The sequence below is a fragment of the Peromyscus californicus genome, unplaced genomic scaffold (genome assembly GCF_007827085.1).
Source record: "Peromyscus californicus insignis strain IS unplaced genomic scaffold, ASM782708v3 Scaffold_13__1_contigs__length_99412109, whole genome shotgun sequence".
Lineage (NCBI taxonomy): Eukaryota > Metazoa > Chordata > Mammalia > Rodentia > Cricetidae > Peromyscus > Peromyscus californicus.
In genome coordinates this window covers 83848726-83862357 of record NW_026294424.1, presented here as the reverse complement: position 1 = coordinate 83862357, position 13632 = coordinate 83848726, and positions in this window count along the sequence as shown.

Genomic DNA, 13632 nt, shown 5'->3' with positions numbered 1-13632 from the left:
ATGCCCCATTAACCATTCCACTTAACACCACTTCTTAACATCTGTCAGTATTGCCCAGAAGTCACAATGTTATTGATGGGTTTGGTTCCAATGACCAAAAACGTATTGAGTACTTTAGACATTCCTCAAAATATTGTACTACTGAAGACTCCACAACATAACTAAGCATGCCTAGAAAAGTGGTCAGAGATTAGATGAATCCTTTTGAGAAGACACTGCACAGCCAGAGGAGATGAGAAATCCACACTACTTCCATTGGTAACTCAGCAATTAGGAACTGAGAGCCATGTGCATCACAGAAAAGGTCTAATCACATTTGATGGGCAAAACATGAAAATTAATGCAAAAGTAATACTGAAACCTGAAAGATGCTTGCAATGCTAGTAAGGAAAGAGAATAGTTCAACAGATAAACTAAATTATTGGTCATTCCCAGTTTTCTTTTTAGATTTGCTTGTGCATTTCTGATTCATGAAGGAGTTAGTAACTCCAGTGTAGGGCACATTATGGGCCAACTATTCAACAGTCTTAGGTACCAAATTAAAATATTTTTTGGATAGTGACAGGAAAAAACAGCGTGGACCTTAATAATAAATAATTAAAAAACTGCTAAAATAACCTGCTGAGACTTAATGCTTTACTTGCTATACAAATTCTTGTGTTCAACTTCATTAATTAGCCTGCACACTTGTTCAATTTTACTTCACTTTTTAATAGAGTTCTATCATATTACATGAGAGTTCAAGGTTTGTCATTTCAGAGTCATTTCAGGGAGACAGCAAGATAGCTCAAAAGGTAAAGATGCTTTCTGTGCAAGCCCCATCTTCTTAACTCCTGGAACTCACATGAAGGTTCAAAGAGGAAACTGAACCCAGAGACTTGTCCTCTGACCTCCACATGCATGCTGTGACACCGAGACACCCCAGACACACCACACACACATACCACACACACACACACACACACACACACCACACACACACCACACACACACACACACACACACACACACACACACACAAAACTGAATGATACAAGCTTGCCTCTACCATCCTAAAAAGTTATTTCACCAAAAATGTAATGTTTTTTATGTTTTTCAAGCATTTTGTGGCAAGCACTTACTGACTGACTGAGCCATCTTCCCAGCTCTAGCGATTTTATTATTTATTTACTTCATTTATTCATTTTATATGGGGAAAGGAGCCACGTGTACACTAGCATGCATATAGAAGTCAGAGGACAACATAGAGAAGTTGGTTTTCTCCTTCTACCACATGGGTCCCAAGTTGTCAGACTTGGCAGCAAGCACCTTCACCCACGGAGCCATGTGGCTGGCATGTGTGTGTGTGTGTGCGTGTGTGTGCGTGTGTGTGTGTGTGTGTGTGTGTGTGTGTGTGTGTGTGTGTGTGTAAAATGTCCAGTTATAGTATGTATGCAAGGTCAGTGTTTTTCTTGGAGAGTGTATCACAAATATGCAAATATTACAACCAATATTAGGCACTTCTTTTGGTTCTGTATGCATTGTTTACTTTCCTAATAAGAACTGTGAGAAGGATAAGAACTATCATGGCTGCATTACTTCCAGAGCCTAACAATAGAAGGCTCAAAGCCATGGTACATTTACTAGGTGCCAGCTATTGTGCCAAGACCTTAGGTTAGCAGCATAAATCAGTGTCTCATTTTATTGGGATAAATTATTGTTTTAAAAGGGTCACTTTGTTATCTCCATGTCAATGTATGAAAGGCACCTTCCTAACTCTTAATTCTGGCTTAGGCCTTAAGACGCGCTGGGCCAATGGGATATAAGCAGAACTTGAGACTCTGTGATGGAGTTCCTTTATTGCCCCTCTGCTATCACCATGAAAATAATGCCTGGACCAGCAACTGTCCCAGAGAAGGGGTGAGAGACATGTAAAGCAGAGCTGAAAACCCCAGTAAGCCCACCTTCAGCGGAATTCCTGTTCGTGAATAAGCCCATGAAAAATCAGTAGTTTACCACTCCCCCCCTTCCCACCCCCCCTCACCCTCCCCTCCCCCCTGCAACCCTCTGCAACTCTCTGCTCTGTCTGGATCTACAAATTTGCAGTACAATTTTTATTTTCGTTTAGTTCAAAGTATTTTAAGATTTCATTTAATCCTTCCTTGGTTCGTGTGTTACTTGGAAATGTACTCATTATAAAATAGTTGAGGATTTTCCAGTTATCTTCTTGTGGTTAATTTCAAGGTTAATTCCTATGCCCATTTTAAGTATTCCAAAGCCATAATAAATTCTGAACATGCTTTCCCCTTAGAATTTATTTTGATGAACCTTTCATACCCATTTCTACAGTTTTTGGGTATAGTCTATAAATGTCAATAAGATTACATTGATTGATAGTGCTCTTCAGATAATTATGTCCTTACTGATTTTTATGAGTGAACTCTCAGAAACACAAATAGATACATTTGTGTCTCTCCAGGGTTTCTAGATTCACTGGCTAATATTAAATACACAAGGTAATTTGGTTTTGTTGGTGGCAACTTGCTGAATAGTGCTGATTTCCCTTGATGATGGGAATCAAGGCAAAACTGTCTATCAAATGACTGATGATAAATACAGTCTTTTATTCTAACCTTAACTACTAATATTAACTCTCGTCTTAGATTGTACCACACACACACACACACACACACACACACACACACACACACACAACACACACAGAGAATCACTTTTACAATTGCTTTCATTGTATCTCATCAGTTTTGATAACTGTTTTCATTTGATTCTAGGAGTTGTTTCATTTCCTTCTTGATTTATTTAATAACAAATGCACCATTTTTCATAGTTTTCTTTCTACTGCTGTAATAAAACAACATGCTGAAAAGTAACTTGGGGAGGAAAGGGTTTATTTCAGCTTCCAGCAAATAGTCCTATAGTTTTTATGTAGCCAGAGCTTTTGAGTTTCTACTCAAAACAGGAACCTGAAGCCAGGATCTGAGGCAGAAGCTATGGAGGAATGCTGCTTTCCAACTTACTCTCCATGGCTTGTTTGCTTGTTTGCCTATACAATCCAAGACCACCTGCCATCACCTACAGTGGACTGGCCCCCTTCATCAATCATTACTCAAGAAAATGCTCCCACAGACTTACCTACAGGCCAATCTGAGGAAGGCATTTTCTCAGTTGAGCCTCCCTCTCCCCCAGATGAACCAAGCTTGTGTCAAGCTGACAACAAACTAAATAGTATACCACCCAATGTTCAGTCTCCATCAAAATGTGCATGTTCTGCTCTTGCTGTTGATTTCTGGTTTCACAACATTGTGCTCAGATAAATACATGATATTACTCAATTCCCCTCTGTTTGTTGAAACTTGCTTTGAGTCCTATCATATGACCTCTTTTAAATACAATTCCAAGAACTCCTGGGAATGGGCAATCTGCAGTGCTTAGACAGAATGATAATAATCTATAGATGCCTATTAGATCAATTTTATCTACTATGCTACTTAGCTCCAATGTTTCTCTGTTTTGCTATTGTTCTTGGAGTAACATATCTGTTGGTGACAACTGGATACTGAAGACAACAACTGTTATTATATTGGGATTAATCTGTGTCTTTACATCCAGTAGTTCTGGTTATATGAAACTGGATAATCCATGGTCTATGTGTACATATTTAGAATTGTTGATGAATTGTTCTTTTAATGAGTATGTAATGACCTTCTTTACTTCTGACTAATCTCAATTGGGATAGATCTTGTCAGACATTTAAACTACAGCACCTACTTGCTTTCTAGTTCCATTTGTTTAGAAGTCCCATTTCCAGTCTTTCACTCTGAGGGTGTATTTTTCATTGATTGTTAGGTGCATTTCTTACAGCCAACAAATAGATTAATCTGTTTTTAAGTATAATCTATTAGCCTGTGTCTTTTGGTTGAGGAAATTAAGAACAATGTTATTCAAAGTTATCAATGGAAGGTGTGCATTAATTCCCATCATTGCGTTGATTGTGTAGAGTTTGATGTTTTCCTGTTCTTTTTTTTTTTTTTTTTGGTTTTTTGAGACAGAGTTTCTCTGTGTAGCTTTGGTGCTTGTCCTGGATCTCGCTGTGTAGACCAGGCTGGCCTTGAACTCACAGAGATCCGCCTGCCTCTGCCTCCCGAGTGCTAGGATTAAAGCTCCACCGCCGCCCGGCCTCCTATTCCTTATTTTTTAAATAGTGTTCTAACATGGTATGAGAGTGAGAGGTTCTTTGGGACTGAATTCTTGGGAGCCCCTCCCTTTAAAATGGATTTTCTCTAGACAATTTATGTTGTTCTCATGACTAGGAACTAAGAAAGAACATGCATTCAAGAACTCTGAATAGAGTGATGTAAATGCCTTTCCCCCAAGCAGAATAAGCTCTTATAAAATCTTTCCTATGGACTTTGTTTAGGGAAAATCTCTGCACCCATTCCAAAGGAGTATGCCCCATCATTCTGTTGGGCTTTCCCAAGACTTTCCAGGAGAACCATGGGTATATTCATCTTCCTCTACAGAGAGAAGTATTCTTTCAAGTATTTTCTGTAGTTCTTGCTTCTCAATTATGCTTTCCTTTTATCTGTGTTAATAATGAACAGTTTATCCTTCTCCTTCAGCTGTTGATAGTTTTGCTACCTATAGTAATATGGGTTGGCAGTTAATGTAGTAATACATCATCCTATGGTATCGTAGCTTGTAGGGTGTCTGTTGAGAAACCGGCTGCCGTTCTGATGGGTCTGTCTTCATATGGGACTTTTGTGCTCCTATTTTGTAGTTTCCTGCATTTTCCCTCGCTCTCTCTGTCTAGAATGTTAACTGCACTATGGTGTGAAGAGGATCTTTCTGACCCTTGATGTTCTCAGTATGTCTTCTGATTTTGGATGGCCCTTTCTTTCCCTAGATTGAGGAATGATAAAGGCAGCCAACTATTCCTTCTGTGCCCATGTGTGAGTGGAAGACAATTCCCTAGTGGCTCCCACCACTGTATCTGGCACCAGTTCATGGCTGTTCCTGCCTGTTCCCCTACATAAATCTCACCTGGCTTAATAAATGCTATTTTAGCTATTTTCTCTTAAAGAAGTAGAGCCCACTATTTACAATCCTGGCTGTTTTCTTTAACCATACCATAATGGGATTCTAATCTTCCACCTTACTTGAAAGTGCCCATCATAATTACTTAACGCCTCATCTTTCCTAAGTTCTTGTTAGCTAGTAGGTAGGAAAGGTAGTGCCTCTTTAAAAGATTGGTGATAGCCTCAAAATCGATTTTTTTATTCATTTTAGGGTCTTTGAGAGACTTACAAGAAAATAGCCAAAATCACAAAGTCATCCTGTCTCATTCTTAAAATGACCTGAAGAAAGCTTTACTGATTATTATGCTAAATTCTTGTCCAGAAATGTTTATGCCAGCCATCTCCTCTCTTGAACATGTGATTATGGCCTGGGACTGAGCATGCTCAGGCATGGGCCTGCCTCTTAGTGATGTCTTCCCTCTTATGGCCCTGTTTTCTCTGAGGAAAAGACAGCTTTACAGAGTGAGTGCGTGCGCTCCTAAATGCACTAAGTTTTTCTGCATTCCTCTTTCTCAAGCCTGTGCTGACTGGCTTCTCTTGCCTGCAGGTGAGCTCCTGAGTGCCTTCAAGATGTCACGTTTGTGGTTTCCCTTGGCCATCAAGCATTCTTTATAGATATGTATCTTTCTTGATACAGGATGTACCAGATAACAGAAGCAGTGGTAAGGGTCTTTTAGTGGAGAATTCATATAAATAAAGGGTTGGACTGTGTCTAGTGTTTGCTGCAGTTGTTGATGTCAATGGCTTAAAATTATCCCAGTACGGTTTTGTTGTTTGGTTTGGTGTCCCAACCTGACATTGATCCTCTCTAAGAATTCTTCCTCTGAGAGCATCCATACGCCTTTTCTTTCCTTCTTTTTAAACAGATCTTCTGGCTATCATCTACTATTATAAACCCACTAATGTGATGATGAAAGTATGAAAAAAAAAAGGAAAGTGCTTGCTAGTGGTGGTGGTGCACGCCTTTAATCCGAGCACTTGGGAGGCAGAGGCAGGCGGATCTCTGTGAGTTGGAGGCCAACCTGATCGATCTACAGAGCAAGTTCCAGGACAGCCATAACTGTTAAGCAGAGAAACTCTGTCTCAAAAAAACCAAAATAAACAAATGGATAAATGAAATAAATTTTAAAATAGGAAAGTACTCTGCAATCTTAAGACTGTATCTTTTAGCGAATTTGTATTCCCAGGCTAGGCATATCACAAGTGCTTCTTACCTTGCTTTTCCTATTTCCAATGGAGTGTCATAGATGGGGTGACATGGATAGAGTGGCATAGACAGTGGCAGAGATGGCCTTCCATATCTGGAATAAAAGGTAGACGGAAGCTCTGAGAAAGTTTTTCCTATGGACTTTGGTTAGGGACTTTGCCTGTTGCAGTGGGATGGATGTCTTTCCACTGCTCTTCCTTAGTTGCTAGTCACAAGAGCACCATGAGTTTTCCAGAGATAAAACCCATTAAAGGGTGGGGCCCTTAAAAATTCAGATCTGAAGAAGAATGTCTCACTCTCGTTTTTATCTTCACAGCCTCCAGCAACATACCGAAATCCCTGAAGTTCTTGTTTCAGCAACTACTGCCTCAGGTTAGAATAGTTCACCAACAACTCCCCGAATTTACCAATTTCTCTAGTTTGAATGGTGGCAGTATTTGCCTGGTGGCTACAGTTCTCTGAAGTTTTTTGCTCTAAGGTAGGGAGTGAGACCTTCTAAGCACTTTACATGTTAGCGTTGAAAACTGCTGTCCCTCAAGTCGTAAAGATGCTAGTAAACTATGTTCCTCATTGGAGTCGGTCAATCTCCTTCTTAGCAGCATTCTCCAAGTGAGCTTAATTCATGTAATTTCCAATGTTCAAAATACTCCACTAAAAAGTCTTATAAGAAGCCAGTTATAGCCATACATTCTGCCTATAAAGCCATCATTTACGAAGGTCAGGCAGGACGACTGATTTGAGATCAAGGACACTCTGGTCTACATAGTAAGTTCCAGAGTAGCCTTGACTTTATAGTAAGACCTGAATCAAGAAATAAATTCCTTATGAGGTTGAATAAACATGCCATTGAAAACCAGAGGACTATCTTTGTTCAATCTTTGCCTATGAATGTATTTTCTCCTTAGACACTCTCTCTGTCTCTGTCTCTGTTTCTGTTTCTGTCTCTGACTCTCTCTCTCTCTCTCTCTCTCTCTCTCTCTCTCTCTCTCTCTCTCTCTCACACACACACACACACACACACACACACACACACACACCCCTAAGAATGTAACCTGCTGTGGAATTATGCAGAACTGACTTGTGAGGGGAAAAAAACTCCTTGAGAAGTGCCTACAACTCTAACATGTATTACTGGAGACACAGGCAGCACTTGACCAAAGAGCCTATGAAATATCACTTGTTACTGTCACTTAAGAATTCAGGAGTGGAGGCTGGAGAGATGACTCAGCAATTAAGAACACTTGCTGCTCTTACAGAGGATGCAGGTTTGATTCCCAGCACCCACATCATTTGTAACTACAGTTTTAGGGAATCCAATACCTTCTTCTGAACTCCATGGACATCAGATGTGTACAATGGCCCAAAGACCTATATGCAGGATGAACACTCATAACTAAATAAAACAAAGTACACATTTTAAAGGAATTCAAGTGTGAGCACTAATTATAACAGAGAAATGTTCATAGAAATGTCTGATAAAACATGTTCAGTACCCACTGGATTTTTTTTTACCGTGTATGTATTGTTTTACAGCAGTTCATATGATTTCTTTTGTTTATTTACTTTAAAGACTTGGTGGTATTTGAACATACTCACCTGCTCCTTCTCATCTCTTTGCAACATTTCCTGCCATGTAGATATAAGGTAGCCTTCGTAAATGTCCAGAGACCCTGTCCACTGCCAAAGTATTTCCATTTGAAATAAAAGTACGGAAACACTGGATTAACGTTGGCAGTTATACTCGCAAAAACATCACATGGATTCCAAGAGTGAACATGGGCGGGCTGATTCAGTGGCAGCTTTGTACTGAAGCCAGAGCAGAGTCACCACGGTGTTGTTTTACTGGAAGCTATCGTAGAACAGGTGATTGGGAACAGACGCAGGAATGGGGCACGCTGAGACGGACATCTTCAGCTATGGGTGGTGATGAGCAGACTCTGACAGCTGAGCTGGGACACCACCATCAGGAGGCTTTGAGGAGGTTCTCCAGCAGTTGATGAGATCAGGGACTGATCACAATGGATAGGCGTCTTCTCATTCTTGAAGATTTTATGTGGAAAAATGGACAGACTGCCAGCCGGGCGGTGGTGGCACACGCCTTTAATCCCAGCACTTGGGAGGCAGAGCCAGGCAGATCTCTGTGAGGTCGAGGCCAGCCTGGGCTACCGAGTGAGTTCCAGGAAGGGCGCAAAACTATACAGAGAAACCCTGTCTCAAAAAAAACAAAACTAACCAACCAACCAACCAAACAAAATGGACAGACTGCCATGATGAAGAAATGAAGAGATTCTTTTCTGCTAAAGTGATTTTTCTTTGATGCCACACCACAACTAATAGATGATTTATGTGGCCTCAAAGGGTGTGGGGGTTTCTCCCCACCAACAACCAAGCAATTAATTCTGTAGCAGCCACCTGCTGGGGACCTCCAATCCAACTAAGTTCTGACACTACAGAGAAATAGTATCCAATTCCACAGGTTGTCAACTGGGTTCCCTCATCTAGTCAAAAGTTCCCTACCACCAGCCGCTGGCTTGTCTTTTAATGGGGCCTCTATTACACACTACCATTAACAGACTTGATATAAAACCATAGCAAGGGCTATCAGCATCAGCATTCTGGGTGGTCTTTCTGTGCAGCATCCTCCCTCCAAGTGCCAGAGAAGACTCCCTTCAGAGAGGGTCTCACTTAGAGAACTGGTCAGGGGATTTCTTTATTGTCAGCTCCAAGAAAGAAAGGTGACACAAGGCTAGAATTTCTCTGAGCCACTTTGGTCCTCAAATTTCTATTTCATGTGGGTTTCTTTTGGGAAGAAGTTATAAGCCAGGAACTGTGGATAAAAATTAAACTGTGTGTGTGTGTGTGTGTGTGTGTGTGTGTGTGTGTGTGTGTGTGTGTGAGAGAGAGAGAGAGAGAGAGAGAGAGAGAGAGAGAGAGAGAGAGAGAGAGAGAGTCACAACCGTAATGCATGCTTTAAGTATAGTTTTGTGTTAAGACCACACTTTCTTAGAGTCCTGACTATGTTAATGATGGTTTTATCATTGAACTCTATTATCTTTTTTAAAGGTTTTATTTATTATTATTTTATGTGCATAGGTGTCTTGACTGCATGCATGTATGTCTGTGTACTGCCACATGTGTGGCTGCTAGCCATAGAGGCCAGAAGTCATTAGATATACCTGGAACTGGAATTAGAACAGTTACAAGCCAGCATGTGGGTGCTGGGAATTGAGACAGTGCTCTAAACTGCTGAGCCATCTCTCCAGTCCCTAGAACTCCATTCTTGAGTCTAAGCTCTCATACTTTTGCCTTGGAGCTTACAAAGTTTGAATTGTCATTCAATCTGCATAGTGATAGCAGAACACATACCATAGGAGACTCCTGAGGTCAAAGAACCTCATGAAGGCAAAGTGCTGAAGAGAATTCCTGGTGTGAAAAGGGCATCTGAGAAATGATACATCAATTGACCCCAAGATTGCAAATTCATTTGTGATGCGCCCCCCCCCCCCCCAGATATCCTTGTCAACTAAGAAATGACCTTTGTTATGACGAAGATTAGAGATAAGCAGCATGTGACTTGGAGTCAGAGACAGCCTCTCACACTATGACAAAACAAATAAAATACACACGACAGAATTGTCCTCATTTGTGGGGAGTGTTGCAATGTTGTGACGATTTTAATGATGTTTTCACACGGGCAGTTGTTGGATTATTGGTAGTCCATTTGATTACAGACATCAACTCTTCAAAAATAACAAAGGCAGCATCTCCATCTTTTACAAAAGAGAGTCTGTAACAGAGTGAAGTATTTTTAAACGTCTATACTTCTGTCTTTGCATGTCTAAGCAATGCAGAATATCGAGGGGGGATACTTAACATTATGAAATACCACTAGGTTCAACAAAGGAATAAATTTTTGCCTTCAACTGTTTATATTATGCTACTTACCCAAACATGAGGGAGAAGAAGAGTGATGTAAAGACTTCAATGTTTGTTTATTCATAAGCACGGCAGCTGTCTTCATTTGACTGTCTGAGCTGACGTCAGTTATGTATTATAAACGCTAGAAGATAAACTCCGTAAGCTGGAGTTTGTTTCAGAAATTTTTTTTAGAAAGTATAAACATTACAACATTTGCAGACAGCTACATGCTTGAAGTCCCATTTTGTTCAAGGGCATAGCCAAGTTATCAAACAAGATTAAAATCCCAAGTAGAGACAAAGTACACACACATAGTCACAGCTTGGATAACCTCAAAGGTAAAATAATGGGTAAAGTCTGTAGCTGTCTGTAAAGTACAGGCACATACATCATATTTGAAATGAATACAAAATTGTAATTGTCCACTTAAACTTATTGATCAACTGACTTTACTGCTGGCATTTGAATATAATAAATTTTACTAACAATTATTTGTACAGTAATCACTCCATATCTGTGGTTGCACTTTCAGTTACCAATGGGCAGTACCATGGCCCCCAATTATTAAATAGAAAATATCGGAAGTAATTCGTATGTTTTAAAATGTATGCCATCCTGAGAAGCAGGATGAACTCTCCCACCATCCCATTCCACACTTCCCACAAGGTGAGTCACCCCTTTCCCATGTATCCGTGCAGTATACTTGACCCCTGTCACTCACTGAGCCACGTGGGTTGTCAGCGTTATGTTTAAGTAACCTTTATGTCATGGTTGAACCCTGAACCACAATACTTCAGCATACAGTTCACTCCAGCTCATCACAGAGACACTGTATTGTTCTATAGTGTCCCAACAGGAAGGGGGAAGGGCAGTGGAAAGGAGTATTTTGAGAGAAAACTTTTTCCACATAACTTTTTTGATAGTATGTGCGTTTATATCTTTGTTTTTGATTTTTGAGAAAGGATTCCTTCCTCTGTGCAGTTCAGATCCCAGGCTGACCTTGAGCCTTGAATCCTCCTAACTCCAGTACTGTTAGCACGCCAACATACTCAGCCATAATTATTCTATTTTGTTATCATTTATTATTGTTAAATCCTTAGAGTTTCCAATTTATTACTTAAATTTTACCATAGGTACTCATGTAGAAGCATAGAAAATTTATATTTTAGTACATTCTGTGGAGTCAAACATGTCCAGGGATTCTTGGGATGTATTTCCTGTGGATGGGGGTGGGGAAAATGTTAACTATTCAACTAGTTTTTATATTATTTTTTCTTTCTTTTACATCCCCCTAGAGTTGAGCTAATTATGTTGATTCTGTGGTTTAAGGGAGGATGATTTACAGTTCCATAATACAACCAATATTATTTGAAACACAATAAGCAGTGATTCTGTTGTGTTTCACCAAATTTCACATGTTGATGTAGATCCAGTGCCTCTGAATGTGACTATTCTCAGAGCAAAAGCCCGTGATGCAGTGGTTCTCAGCCTGTGGGTCGTGACCCCTCAGGAGGTCCACTGGCCCTTTTCACAGGGGTCACCGGAGACCATTGGAAAACACAACCATTTACACTACCATTCATAACACTATCAAAATGACAGCCACGAAGGAGCAACAAAATAATTTTATGGTGTTGGTGGAGGCGTCACCACGACATGAGGAACTGTATTAAAGGGTCGCTGCATTAGGAAGGTTAGGAACCAGTGCTTTAAAGAGATTAAGTTAAGATGAGGCCTTTAAGAGTGGGACTGAATTGAATCTGTGTCATAAGAAAGTGAATTACGGACGCACAGAGAGGCTCCAGGAAGATCTGACTACAGAAAGCAAAGACCACAGAGAGCGGCTGACTCCAAGGCAAAAAGCAAGATGTCAGAAGCAGGGTCTGCTTTGGGACTTGAGATGCCAGAAGCGATGGCCCTGCTGTGTGGAGTCCTTAGAGGGGACACTGTGTGTCTGTTAGACACAGTCTGATACTAGCTCTGCTCCTCCTACCATGGAAAGGCGGCAACATGGCCAGGGGACTCTGGCTATCCACTAGTCTTCAGAGAACAATGTCTCCTTCCACTGCTTAGTGGACTTAGGCCTCCTTGACACTGTGCCTCAGGAAAAAGTCACTATAAGAGAAAGGACAGGTAAATCCTATGTCACAAAATGCATCCACTAAACACAACAAATAATTCAAAAGACTGAGAAAATACGTTCAAGTCACCTCCAAAATAAAAGTTTTTTTTTCCTCTAGGTGAATTATGCTTTATTTCTATCTAATGGAGTGGGCCTTCAACTAATAATGAAATAGAAACACTAGCATATTTAAAGCATGGGAAATGTTATTTTGAAACCAGCAGCCCCACTTTTAGAAACTCCATTTTCAAGATGCTCCTGTATCTGCACTTTGAAGTACATGTGAAAATACTCCCTGTAACTTCGTTTCTTGCAATGAGACTGGAGGCTGTGGAGACTGGAGGTGGTGGACATACCCATATTACTGCATCATTAAAACACAGTTGATGTTCACGTGAGGTACTGAGCAAGGCAAAGCTCCTAGCTCTGGGTCCAGTAGCACGGCCATGTTTGGTTTTGCATGAAACTCCAAAGTGCTAGACTAAAAAAAGGGGGGGGTAAAAAGACAAACAGAAAGTGGTGTGTAGCAATGCTTTGGGGGAAGCAAGCTTATAAACGATTATACTACTTTATGTAAAGAATTCATCTGAAATAACAGGAAACAAAACGCTATCTCTGGAAAACAGAAGTAGTGACCGGGAACAAAAGGTAGGAGAAAAATCTGCTGTTCTCAGAATCCCCTCTTCACACTTTTATATAATGATCAACCTATTAAAAATACGTCATTTATTTTCAAAAGCTTCATTTGGAACAGTCGATGAGAATAGCCAGTGCAATTTTGAAAATTAAACTCAATAATGCAGTTCTAACTTTACCTGAATTTTAAGTACATTACAGAGCTACAGTTATTAAATATGTGTGTGTATTAGGAGGGAAATATGAAAACTGAAAAGTAAAGCAGAAATAAAATTTGGAAATATGGGTATAAAATAGAATAAATTTTTGCATCATATATTATAAATTGCTGCTGCTGAATGAAGCATGGTTTTTAAAAAGGAATAACTAAGATTTTTTGTTTGCTATCTGCAAAAGAAACATTAAAATCTAAAAATATCCTATTTTTTTGTGGATAAAAAATCTAAAAAAAAAAACAACTTTATTGGGTAGCAACACTATTTAGCTTTGAAAACATCACTTTTATACTTCATGTGCAATGAGAAATATGCACACAAAAAGTGGGAAACATGGGCCTGCAAGGTGGTTTGGTGGGTAGAGACTCCTGTTGCACAAGCCTGGAAACCTGAGTTCAATCCCTTCAACTCCCATAAAGGTGGAAGGAGAGAACCGACTCCACAAAGTTGTCCTCAGAC